The sequence below is a fragment of the Oncorhynchus clarkii genome, chromosome 12 (assembly GCF_045791955.1).
Source record: "Oncorhynchus clarkii lewisi isolate Uvic-CL-2024 chromosome 12, UVic_Ocla_1.0, whole genome shotgun sequence".
Lineage (NCBI taxonomy): Eukaryota > Metazoa > Chordata > Actinopteri > Salmoniformes > Salmonidae > Oncorhynchus > Oncorhynchus clarkii.
This window is the reverse complement of record NC_092158.1, coordinates 16,103,594-16,117,585: the sequence shown is the minus strand read 5'-3', so window position 1 is coordinate 16,117,585 and position 13,992 is coordinate 16,103,594.

The window sequence follows — 13,992 nt, the reverse complement described above, 5'->3', positions numbered from 1 at the left end:
GCTCACATATTTTTAGAGCTATAAGTGCTACCTTGCTTTGTCGTAATATCTGGTGGTTGGTCTTTGCCAATGTCTCTCCAGAAAAAAAACAGGTGGGAAACTAAAAAGTTATCATCCCCCTCCATTACAATAATCAATTCAGTTCAACCAATACTCAACTATTGTTCTTATGTTATGTTGGTCTGTGTGGAATGCACATGATGACCTTATTTCCTCTGTTTCCAGATAAGGGTAGCCCAATATAAAGTGCCTTGCGAAAGTATTCGGCCCCCTTGAACTTTGCGACCTTTTGCCACATTTCAGGCTTCAAACATAAAGATATGAAACTGTATTTTTTTGTGAAGAATCAACAACAAGTGGGACACAATCATGAAGTGGAACAACATTTATTGGATATTTCAAACTTTTTTAACAAATCAAAAACTGAAAAATTGGGCGTGCAAAATTATTCAGCCCCTTTACTTTCAGTGCAGCAAACTCTCTCCAGAAGTTCAGTGAGGATCTCTGAATGATCCAATGTTGACCTAAATGACTAATGATGATAAATACAATCCACCTGTGTGTAATCAAGTCTCCGTATAAATGCACCTGCACTGTGATAGTCTCAGAGGTCCGTTAAAAGCGCAGAGAGCATCATGAAGAACAAGGAACACACCAGGCAGGTCCGAGATACTGTTGTGAAGAAGTTTAAAGCCGGATTTGGATACAAAATTATTTCCCAAGCTTTAAACATCCCAAGGAGCACTGTGCAAGCGATAATATTGAAATGGAAGGAGTATCAGACCACTGCAAATCTACCAAGACCTGGCCGTCCCTCTAAACTTTCAGCTCATACAAGGAGAAGACTGATCAGAGATGCAGCCAAGAGGCCCATGATCACTCTGGATGAACTGCAGAGATCTACAGCTGAGGTGGGAGACTCTGTCCATAGGACAACAATCAGTCGTATATTGCACAAATCTGGCCTTTATGGAAGAGTGGCAAGAAGAAAGCCATTTCTTAAAGATATCCATAAAAAGTGTTGTTTAAAGTTTGCCACAAGCCACCTGGGAGACACACCAAACATGTGGAAGAAGGTGCTCTGGTCAGATGAAACCAAAATTGAACTTTTTGGCAACAATGCAAAACGTTATGTTTGGCGTAAAAGCAACACAGCTCATCACCCTGAACACACCATCCCCACTGTCAAACATGGTGGTGGCAGCATCATGGTTTGGGCCTGCTTTTCTTCAGCAGGGACAGGGAAGATGGTTAAAATTGATGGGAAGATGGATGGAGCCAAATACAGGACCATTCTGGAAGAAAACCTGATGGAGTCTGCAAAAGACCTGAGACTGGGACGGAGATTTGTCTTCCAACAAGACAATGATCCAAAACATAAAGCAAAATCTACAATGGAATGGTTCAAAAATAAACATATCCAGGTGTTAGAATGGCCAAGTCAAAGTCCAGACCTGAATCCAATCGAGAATCTGTGGAAAGAACTGAAAACTGCTGTTCACAAATGCTCTCCATCCAACCTCACTGAGCTCGAGCTGTTTTGCAAGGAGGAATGGGGAAAAAATTCAGTCTCTCGATGTGCAAAACTGATAGAGACATACCCCAAGCGACTTACAGCTGTAATCGCAGCAAAAGGTGGCGCTACAAAGTATTAACTTAAGGGGGCTGAATAATTTTGCACGCCCAATTTTTCAGTTTTTGATTTGTTAAAAAAGTTTGAAATATCCAATAAATGTCGTTCCACTTCATGATTGTGTCCCACTTGTCGTTGATTCTTCACAAAAAAATACAGTTTTATATCTTTATGTTTGAAGCCTGAAATGTGACAAAAGGTCGCAAAGTTCAAGGGGGCCGAATACTTTCGCAAGGCACTGTATGTCTATATGGACTTATGTATGTGAAGCCTACGTCTGTGTGTTATAGCCTGTGAATACATAAATGAATAAGGTGTAGTTGCCAGTTAAAGGTGGGATACGTATGTCTACTGTAGGAAAAGTGGGTCAGAAGGCTAATCAACCTTCCATAAGTAGGCTGGCATAGGCTAGGCTACACACTTTTTCACATAGAAATAGGATTCTAGTTCTATGCCCCCCAAACACAGATATCATATAGACAAGAAAAAAATCAAACAAATTAAGCCTACAAATGACTGTCGCTGAGGAAAGTGGGTCAGTAGGGTATAGGGTATAGGGTATGAGACCTCCCATAGAGTAGGCTGGTAGGCTACACACAGATAGAGGTTTGTTCCTAGGTTCCTGCCTTTCTAGGGATTGTTTCCTAGCCACCACGCTTCTACATCTGCATTGCTTGCCGTTTGAAGTTTTAGGCTGGATTTCTGTATAAGCACTCAGTGACATCTACAGATGTAAAAAGGGCCTTGTAAAAAATATATATTTGATTGATTGACTGACAGGAACATTTCAAACAGTGTTGAATCTGTTTAAAAAAGTAACTCATATTTTCTTTTCTTTCTCTGTCCTTATATTTGGAATCCTTGGGACGTCCCACTCTGACATCACCCCATTAAAGTAGACATTTAAAATTGCTAATATTAGGGTAGCTGTAAGAGAGCCTGTCCCTTTTAGAACTTAGGGATGACATAGCTATTGCACACTTGCAAAGTCTTCAGTTCGTTAGCTAAAGATATTTTTGCCAGAAAAGACTTGGGTCATGGAAGTAGATGGGAATTTTTCAAAAATAAAGTCAGAGTGGTAGCCATTAAACGCGCCAAAGAGCTGATGCACTTAAAGAACCTTAGAGAAAAAGAGATGATGAGCAAGCTTGACAGTTTTCTAAAGAAAGATAATCTATCTGAAGAAGAGGAGTCTGTGTTCAAGTCTTTACAACTAGAATTAGAACAGCTTTACACGGATCTGGCAACGGGTGCCTTTGTAAGGTCAAGAGCAAAATGGATTGAGGAGGGGGAAAGAAACACTAGTTACTTTTTTGCACTTGAAAAGAGAAACTACAAAATAAAATCTATAACTGCACTCAAAATAAATGATGTTTTATGCAAAGATCCCATTACAATATCATAATTTGTCAATTCCTTTTATGAAAACCTTTACAGCTCTCAATTTCAGGAAGATGGTTGTGAAAGCTACATTTGCCACATTCATAATTATGTCCCTGTAATTGAGGATGATTTCCACTCAGTTTGCGATTCACCTGTGTCAATTGAAGAAATTAGAGAGGCTCTGAATTCAATAAAAAAAGGGAATTCACCTGGCCCTGATGGCCTGTCAGTTGAATTCTATAGACAGTTTTGGGAGATACTAGAATACCCCATTTTTAATATGTTTCAAGATTGCATAAAAAATGGGGAAATGGTCTCCACTATGAAACAGGGCCTTATTTCATTGATTTCATTGTCAATATTAAATATTGATTACAAATTGATTGCTCTGGTTTATGCCAAAAGATTAAAGAAAGGAATAGATTCCATTATAAATGAGACTCAAACAGGATTTATGAAGGGCCATCACATAAGCTCTAACATTCGTTTAGTCTTGGACCTTATAGATTATTCAGATGCAATTGACTCAGATGCGGTTGTCTTATTTTTGGACTTCTGTAAAGTCTCTTCAATGTTTTGGATTCGGTGAAAATTTTATCAAAGTAATTTGCATGTTTTACAAAGATATAAATAGTTCTGTGTTACTAAACCTTAATACATCCAAAAGAATCAGTATCAACAGAAATGTAAGACAGGGATGCCCAATTTTGCCATTTTTATTCATTTTGGTTGTGGAACTTTTAATTCTAGATATTCTGAATAATGCAAATTTGTGTGGCTTAACCATTTTTAACAAAGAAATCAAAATTTCCCAACAGGCTGATGATACTACTCTTTTCTTAAAACTTCTTATGGCTGGGGGCAGTATTGAGTAGCTTGGATGAATAAGGTGCCCAGAGTAAACTGCCTGCTACTCAGTCCCAGTTGCTAATATATGCATATTATATGCACTCTGATATATGCACTCTGAAGTTTCTAAAACTGTTTGAATTATGTCTGTAAGTATAACAGAACTCATTTGGCAGGCAAAAACCTGAGAAATAATCCAACCAGGAAGTGGGAAATCTGAGGATGGTCGTTTTTCAACTCATTCCCTATTGAAAATACAGTGGGATATTGATCATATTGTACTTCCTAAGGCTTCCACTAGATGTCAACAGTCTTTAGAACATTGTTTGATGCTTCTACTGAGAAGTGGGGCCAAATGAGAGGGGAATGAGTCAGAGGTCTGCCAGAATGCCTTGAGTTCGTGATGCTCGTTCACGTGAGTGCGAGCTCTGTTCCATCGCAATTCTACAGACAAAGGAATTCTCCGGTTGGAACATTATTGAAGATTTATGTTAAAAACATCTTTAAGATTGATTCTATACATCGTTTGACATGTTTCTACGGACTGTAACGGAACTTTTTAACATTTTGTCTGCTCCAGTGAACGCGCCACGTGAGTTTGGATTTGTTTACAAAACGCGCAAACAAAAGTAGCTATTTGGACATAAATGATGGACATTATCGAGCAAAACAAACATTTATTGTGGAACTGGGATTCCTGGGAGTGCATTCTGATGAAGACCATCAAAGGTAAGTGAATACTTATAATGCTATTTCTGACTTCTGTTGACTGCACAATATGGCGGCTATATTTTTGGCTTTTTTGGTCTCTGAGCGCCGTACTCAGATTATTGCATGGTTTGCTTTTTCCGTAAAGCTTTTTTGAAATCTGACACAGTGGTTGCATTAAGAGGAAGTGTATCTAAAGTTCCATGTATAACACTTGTATTTTCATCAACAGGTATAATGAGTATTTCTGTAAATTGATGTGGCTCTCTGCAAAATCACCAGATGCCCTTAATTCTATAACTGCATTTTCTATTGCATCAGGTTTAAAACTGAATGTCTCTAAATGTGAAATCTTATGTTTATTTGACTCTGATGAAATAGAAAATATTCCTGTAAAGGACTGTGTTAAATATTTAGGAATACTTCTGTCAAAAAAACACTCAGTCAGACAACATTTGAATTTCTCTCCTAAAATTAAGAAAACCAAAAATATACACTGCTCAAAAAAATAAAGGGAACACTAAAATAACACATCCTAGATCTGAATGAATGAAATATTCTTATTAAATACTTTTTTCTTTACATAGTTGAATGTGCTGACAACAAAATCACACAAAAATTATCAATGGAAATCAAATGTATCAACCCATGGAGGTCTGGAGTTGGAGTCACACTCAAAATTAAAGTGGAAAACCACACTACAGGCTGATCCAACTTTGATGTAATGTCCTTAAAACAAGTCAAAATGAGGCTCAGTAGTGTGTGTGGCCTCCACGTGCCTGTATGCCCTCCCTACAACGCCTGGGCATGCTCCTGATGAGGTGGCCGATGGTCTCCTGCGGGATCTCCTCCCAGACCTGGACTAAAGCACCCGCCAACTCCTGGACAGTCTGTGGTGCTACGTGGCGTTGGTGGATGGAGCGAGACATGATGTCCCAGATGTGCTCAATTGGATTCAGGTCTGGGGAACGGGCGGGCCAGTCCATGGCATCAATGCCTTCCTCTTGCAGGAACTGCTGACACACTCCAGCCACATGAGGTCTAGCATTCTCTTGCATTAGGAGGAACCCAGGACCAACCGCACCAGCATATGGTCTCACAAGGGGTCTGAGGATCTCATCTCTGTACCTAATGGCAGTCAGGCTACCTCTGGCGAGCACATGGAGTGCTGTGCGGCCCCCCAAAGAAATGCCACCCCACACCATGACTGACCCACCGCCAAACCGGTCATGCTGGAGGATGTTGCAGGCAGCAGAACGTTCTCCACGGCGTCTCCAGACTCTGTCACGTCTGTCATGTGCTCAGTGTGAACCTGCTTTCATCTGTGAAGAGCACAGGGCGCCAGTGGCGAATTTGCCAATCTTGGTGTTCTCTGGCAAATGCCAAACGTCCTGCACGGTGTTGGGCTGTAAGCACAACCCCCACCTGTGGACGTCGGGCCCTCCCACCACCCTCATGGAGTCTGTTTCTGACTGTTTGAGCAGACACATGCACATTTGTGGCCTGCTGGAGGTCATTTTGCAGGGCTCTGGCAGTGCTCCTCCTGCTCCTCCTTGCACAAAGGCGGAGGTAGCGGTCCTGCTGCTGGGTTGTTGCCCTCCTATGGCCTCCTCCACATCTCCTGATGTACTGGCCTGTCTCCTGGTAGCGCCTCCATGCTCTGGACACTACGCTGACAGACACAGCAAACCTTCTTGCCACAGCTCGCATTGATGTGCCATCCTGGATGAGCTGCACTACCTGAGCCACTTGTGTGGGTTGTAGACTCCGTCTCTTGCTACCACTAGAGTGAAAGCACCGCCAGCATTCAAAAGTGACCAAAACATCAGCCAGGAAGCATAGGAACTGAGAAGTGTTCTTTGGTCACCACCACTCTAGTGGTAGCATGAGAACCACTCCTTTATTGGGGGTGTCTTGCTAATTGCCTATAATTTCCACCTGTTGTCTATTCCATTTGCACAACAGCATGTGAAATTTATTGTCAATCAGTGTTGCTTCCTTAGTGGACAGTTTGATTTCACAGAAGTGTGATTGACTTGGAGTTATATTGTGTTGTTTAAGTGTTCCCTTTATTTTTTTGAGTAGTGGATTTAATAATTGGCTACAAAGAGATCTTTCTATACTTGGGAGAGTACTTCTGTCCAAGGCAGAGGGACTGTCTCGTTTTGTGTGCCCCTCATTATCTTTATGTGTAATTTCTTGACTTCATCTGGAAAATGAAGTCTCACAAACTAAAAAAGTCAGTCCTTTCTAATAAAAGAGCCAAAGGCGGTCTAGAAGTGTTGTATTTTGTTGACATAAATAACACTTTCAAGATCAACTGGTTGAAAAGATGTTTGATCAATACTGATTCAATATGGTATTTCATTCCAAATAATGTATTTAATAAGTTGGGAGGTCATCAATTTTTACTGAAATGTAAGTATATTCCTGAAAGATCACCTGATAAATTGACTAGGTTTCACCAACAAGCTTTAATGGCCTGGAAAATATGTTCCCTACATAATTTTCCCCAGATAAAGCTCTTTTGTGGAATAATTCAGAAATAACTGTAAGGAATAAGTAATTGTTCTACCCCAGCTGGCATGAAAGGAATATTGACTTTGTTCTTGATGTTTTCAACAACAAGGGTAATATTCTCACATATGAACAATTTATAACATTGGAAGAGTTTCCAATACCTTTCAGAGAGTTTATTTATGTGATCAAAGCCGTTCCCAGTGGTCTAACTACACTCATGAAAACTCATCTTAGCTTTGGTAATGATTTCAAAACGTATCCAGAACTCAGATTGGAAGGCGTGGGCTTACTTGAGAAATCTTGTTGTAATAAATATATAAGACAAATTCTTCATTCACAAAACTTACACCGAGAGGGACATTTTTCTGGAACATTCTTATTCCTGACATTGTCTGGAAAAATGCATGGTTAAGGCCTTTGCAAATATTGTATACCAAACAAAGTTAAGGAAGTGCACTTTAAAATTTTACATACGATATATCCGTGTAATTCTATGATTTCCAAATTTGTGGACATTGATGATATCTGCGTTTTCTGTGAAAAAGAAGGTGAGAATCTGTCTCACTTGTTCTTTGAATGTAGATTTGTGTCAGAATTTTGGGAAAATCTTGCAAAATACGTATTTACCATTATGAACACTACTCATGTTTTTGACATGAAAGACATAATATGTTACTATTGCAATGATAACAAGACCATTGAAATGATTGTGAATTTTTTTATTCTTGTTGCCAAATACTTTATACACAAACAAAAATAAAAAAATTCTATACCAAAATTACACATATTTTTGATTGATTTTAATTATCTTGTTAAGACATTATCCCTAATAAATAACAACAAGGATAACATCTTCCTGAATCGTTATAATTAGATTTTCTCAGAGTGAATTCAATTGCATTAAAAAAAATGTTTTTAATTTTTAAAATTGTTTTATTGATATTTTTTGTATGTTTGAGTATTTTCTTGTTTTGTTTTGTTAGACATGTTTGATGTAGCAATGTAAGTTGATTTTTGTATTATGAATAATGAATAACTGTCTCCGTGCTGATCGCCTGTGAGTGAGACAACGCTAGCTAGCCAATGCGACCGTAATAGAACGCCCCTCTGAATAACGGGGCGAGGTTTTGGCTTAACTGCGTTGGGAAAAAGATGCGCCTTATCTTAGTATTAACGCCATTGTATTCATGTTAATTATTTCCAGACCACATCTTGCAAGGATAAATTGACAGTTAATTGGATAATCAAAGCTTAGTGACATGGCACAGATTTGCAAACATTATTAATTTCCAATCAACATTAAAGAACCCTAAACTGAGGAACTGTCTCTTTCACCATCTCTCTAATAGGAGTGCAATCTCCATAACTTCACCTACTCAATCAGTGTTTAAATTCCAGAGGCACCGCCCTCCACTTCATGATCCTTCACAGTCGGATTGAGTAAACAACCCGAAGATATGGATCCAACACATACAGAAACACCTGACCCATCCACACGGCCCCATTCACAGAGAGAGACATCCCCCCCAGCTCACCTGGGTGATTTTGCTGTTGAATATCTCCCTCACCAATGACCTACAACATCAGCTAGAGCAAGATCACAACGTCAACGTAGAGTGTCAACGCCTAATTGAAGCCAGAGAGGCTCAGCAGGAACAGGAAGAAGCTCACCGTCGACAGGAGGAAGCTCACCAGGCCCAATAAGCAATACCTACACAACTGAACAGGCAGCGGCATCTACAGAAGGTAGCTGATGATCTAGAGCTAGCAAAGCTTGTCACATGCTGTCTTAAAGTAAAAGATGAAGGTGTTGATGCAGCCAGAACCCAGATGACTCAGCCAGAGCAGAGGTGCTTCTCACCAGCACTGTCTGATGAATCATGTGACAGCTTTGTGTCTGTCCTACCGACACAGCCACAACATCACAACCTAGGAGAAAGAGGCAGAGCCTATGAAGACTCAAATCCTCTTCTCCCTGCTTACCTGAGGCACTCATCACCCAGCTCACGTAGTTCCACACCCTGCTCCAGCGTCCATGGTTCCACGCCCTGCTCCAGCGCCCATGCCCCAGCACCTGCCCTGGACCAGTACCTGCAGTTCCATACCCCGGGCCAGCATCAGCAGCTCCTGTTCCAGGATTTACACCGTACCCTTTTCCAGGTGAACCCTACTTACCACCAGGACAACTTATGCTTTATCCAACTCCAGCAGCGCCAGGCTTCCATCCAGGCTTAGGTATGCCCTACCCCAATCCAGCATCACCATATCTGGGACAGATGGCACCAACCAAGACCTTCTCCGACACCTGGCATGGATGGTGACAGCCCCGTCGGCCAAGGTGTACCTGGACAGACCTAACCGATTGGCGAAAGTAATGAAGGTCGTGAAAGTCCTACTGCTGATGCAATGGACACCGAGCCCTGGAGCCATGCACCGTGCTCAACGATGGCTTGGAGCATAGCATCATCCTGCCACAGGCTGTTCAACAACTAAACTTTACTTCTGAGCCTAAGACCCTCAAGAGAGTTCGACAAGACATTGTGCGACTGCAAGGCACCTTAGTTACCTTTGATGTGTCCCCCAAAGGCGATACAACCACCTCTGTAAGCTGCCTTTGCCACCAGTGGACCACCCTCAACCGTTGCTGCTGATTGGTTCTGACATGCCTCACCTTCCTATACCATACAGCCAGTGTGTACAAGCCCATCTGGTGAATACATCTGTCCACACTGAGCTCAGCTGGTCCCTGCAAGGCCCTACTTGCTTTGTCCACACAGCACCAGCTGTACAACAGTGCCTGCTCACTACTAACATTTCTCCTTCCGCCAAGCTCTTCAGAAATGTGGAGCAACTTTGGCTGATCGATACCTTTCCTTATGTGACTGAGAAGCTGGTGACTATCCAAACAAGACCAGCAAGCACCGTACTCCTTGGGCTACAAGCACTGCACTGTTCTCCGAACCTACAATGAGGAATATCTACAGTTTGCTCACCTGTCAATACGACCTGCTAGGCTACATTGTGCCTTTCGCAACCCGAGCAAAGGTACTAGTCCATGACCTGTGGAAAGAAGAGATAGGTTGGGACAACCCCATTCAGCCTTAGAGCCTGCTGGACAGATGGCTTGGCTGGGAACAAGAGATTCCTGACCTGATGCAGATGGAACTCCCCAGAAGTTATGCACCACAATATGCTGACACACAAAAGTCGACCAGAGACCTCCACATATTCTGTGATGGGTCAGAGAGAGCATATGGCTCTGTTGCCTACATGCGGACTGTGGATGACCAGAAGTAGGTACACATCTCCTTCGTTCTGGGCAGGTCTTGCATTGTGCCAAAGAAGCAGCTGTTGATGCCATGCTTGAAGCGGAGTGCCACACTCACTAGAGCTCAGCTGGCCAGCTTCCTCCAAGCAGAACTCACTCTGTCCATCGGACAAGTCATCCTGTGGTCCGATTCAACCACAGTCCTTCATTGGCTCAAGTCAGAATCTTGTAGATACAAGGTATTTTTAGGAATGCGTGTTGCAGAGATTCAGAACCTTACGGATGTGGCTAACTGGAGGTATGTGGATACTGCGAATAACCCGGCGGATGACATCACTCAAGGCAAGAGCTGTCCCAACAGCATCGATGGCACCAAGGCCCTGAGATCCTCCAACACTCAGAAGATCAGTGGCCTTCAATGCCTTCTGCTGACCCATAGCCTGACGACAGCAAACTGAAGAAATCAGCTTTCTGCAAACATGTGTCTGTCAGTTACAGTCCTCAACTCCTATATATCAGCAAGTTCAATACATGGAAAGATCTCATGAAGGCAACAACTAGATCCCTATATGGGGTTGCCGATCCACTCTCTATTTCCCCCAGTGAAGCAGCAGAATACATAGCCGCAGAGAATCTCATCCTGAAGCAAGCTCATATGGAATTGTTTCCCGAAGAGGTCAGTGCCCTCAGGTCTATACCTTCTAACAGTCATCTGGGTCCCTTGTTTCCTGAGTACGATTCAGGTCTCCTCATAGTTGGCAGTAGACTGTGCAGAGCAGAGCACCTGGAGATGGATGCTGTGCACATTGCTATGCACCTTCCACATCATCCGCTGACCAAGCTGCTCATTCAAGATTTCGACGAGACTCTCCTTCATCCCGGTCCAGTGAGGGTTCTGTCAGAACTGCATCGTAGATACTGGATTCTGTGTGGAAGGGAGGCCATCTGGAATTTTCAGCACACCTGTTTTCAATGCCAAACATGTTGAGCCAAACCTGAAGTTCCTAAGATGGCAGACTTTCTTCCTGCTCTTCTGTGACTGTACAAACCACCCTTCTACTCTACCATAGTGGATTGTTTCAGATCATTCAACAGTGAAGACTGTTCTCAATGTCATATTTAACTAACAGACCGTCACTGAAACTATGCTCCACACTGTGCTTACGAAAGTGGAGGGACTCTTGAACGCAAAACCCCTCGGGTACATCTCCTCTGATGTCGTGGACCCAGATCCCGTCACACCAAGCCTCCTACTCATTGGACACTACAACGCATCTCTTCCCCAGGATTTGTATGACTCCAGTAAAATCCTAGGAAAACGCCGCTGGAGGCATAGCCAAGTATTTGCCCATCACTTTTAGTCCCAGCTTGTCCGTCACTACCTGCCATGTCTACAGGAAAGACAGAAGTGGAGGATGGGTGGAAAGGAACTTATTGTGGATCAAGTAGTTCTCATCGTGGACCCTCAGATCCCACGAGCTCTCTGGCCTGTTGGGAAGGTGACTCATACTTACCCTGGAGCTAATGGACGCATTAGGACTGCTGCTATTGAAGTCAAGGGTTGGACTTACCTACAACCAGTAGCCTGGCTGGTGCAGCTCCCAGCCATCCTTGATGAGGATGCAGAAGTACCTGCTACCTATAACAGACTTTCCCTCTGGTTAGAATGTCTTAGCAGACATTCAGGGAGGCTGTGTATGAAAGCCTGTCCCTTTAAGAACTCAGGGATGATGTCACAGCTATCACAAGCTTGCAGAGTGTTAGGTTCATTACAAAGTGCATCTGGCCACCTACTGCTGGGAAAACAAATCTCAGTTTTGTGACATTATTCCTTTCTAACCAATGTATTAATCACTTTGTGTAAATACCAGAACTGTAAGTATGGTATTTGTTTTCCCCCATGTTTTACTGATGAAGTTGTCAATAGTTTAAGAATATTTTTGTAATTATTACAGCATTATGTATCTCGTTTTTTATGCTAGCTATCTAACATTGTTAGCTGGCTAGTTTGATGTTGCTAGCTACTTGTATTTTCGTTTCAGTTATTGAATTATTATAGATGAGAGCTGTATATTTATTTATTTTTATTTCACCTTTATTTAACCAGGTAGGCAAGTTGAGAACAAGTTCTCATTTACAATTGCGACCTGGCCAAGATAAAGCAAAGCAGTTCGACACATACAACGACACAGAGTTACACATGGAGTAAAACAAACATACAGTCAATAATACAGTATAAACAAGTCTATATACGATGTGAGCAAATGAGGTGAGATAAGGGAGGTAAAGGCAAAAAAAAGGCCATGGTGGCAAAGTAAATACAATATAGCAAGTAAAACACTGGAATGGTAGATTTGCAGTGGAAGAATGTGCAAAGTAGAAATAAAAATAATGGGGTGCAAAGGAGCAAAATAAATAAATAAATACAGTAGGGAAAGAGGTAGTTGTTTGGGCTAAATTATAGGTGGGCTATGTACAGGTGCAGTAATCTGTGAGCTGCTCTGACAGTTGGTGCTTAAAGCTAGTGAGGGAGATAAGTGTTTCCAGTTTCAGAGATTTTTGTAGTTCGTTCCAGTCATTGGCAGCAGAGAACTGGAAGGAGAGGCGGCCAAAGAAAGAATTGGTTTTGGGGGTGACTAGAGAGATATACCTGCTGGAGCGTGTGCTACAGGTGGGAGATGCTATGGTGACCAGCGAGCTGAGATAAGGGGGCACTTTACCTTGCAGGGTCTTGTAGATAACATGGAGCCAGTGGGTTTGGCGACGAGTATGAAGCGAGGGCCAGCCAATGAGAGCGTACAGGTCGCAATGGTGGGTAGTATATGGGGCTTTGGTGACAAAACGGATTGCACTGTGATAGACCGCATCCAATTTGTTGAGTAGGGTATTGGAGGCTATTTTGTAAATGACATCGCCGAAGTCGAGGATTGGTAGGATGGTCAGTTTTACAAGGATATGTTTGGCAGCATGAGTGAAGGATGCTTTGTTGCGAAATAGGAAGCCAATTCTAGATTTAACTTTGGATTTGGATATCATATTTTGTTATTGCTAAATGAATGTGCCTTATTTTAGTATTGATGCCATTGTATTAATGTGTATTACTTCCAGACCACATTTACATTGTTTATGGTAAATAGACAGTTAATTGTTTAATCACAGCTGAGTTACATGGCACAGAATTGCAAACATTGTTAATCTCTAATCAACATTAGAGAACCCTGAATTGAGGAACTATCTCTCTCACAATCTCGCTAATAGGAGTACAATCTGCTCACTCATAAGTGTTTAAATTCCAGAGGCACCGCCCTCTACTTTGATAGGGGGTTAAGGCAGTGTTTCCTAAATTCGGCCCTCCACATTAAGGGGTGCATGTTTTGGTTTTTGCCCTAGCACTACACATCCGATTTAAATAATAAAGTAATCATCAACCTTTGATCATTTGAATCAGCTACGTAGTGCTAGGGGGAGAAAAAAAAAACGTCACGAGGACCGATTTTGCTAAACGATGGGTTACGGTTAGAATGGGGCTCCCGGGTGGCGCTGTGGTTTAAAGCACTGCATCTCAGTGCTAGAGGCGTCACTACAGACCCTGGTTCGATTTCGGCCGGGATAGGGAGTCCCATAGGGCGGC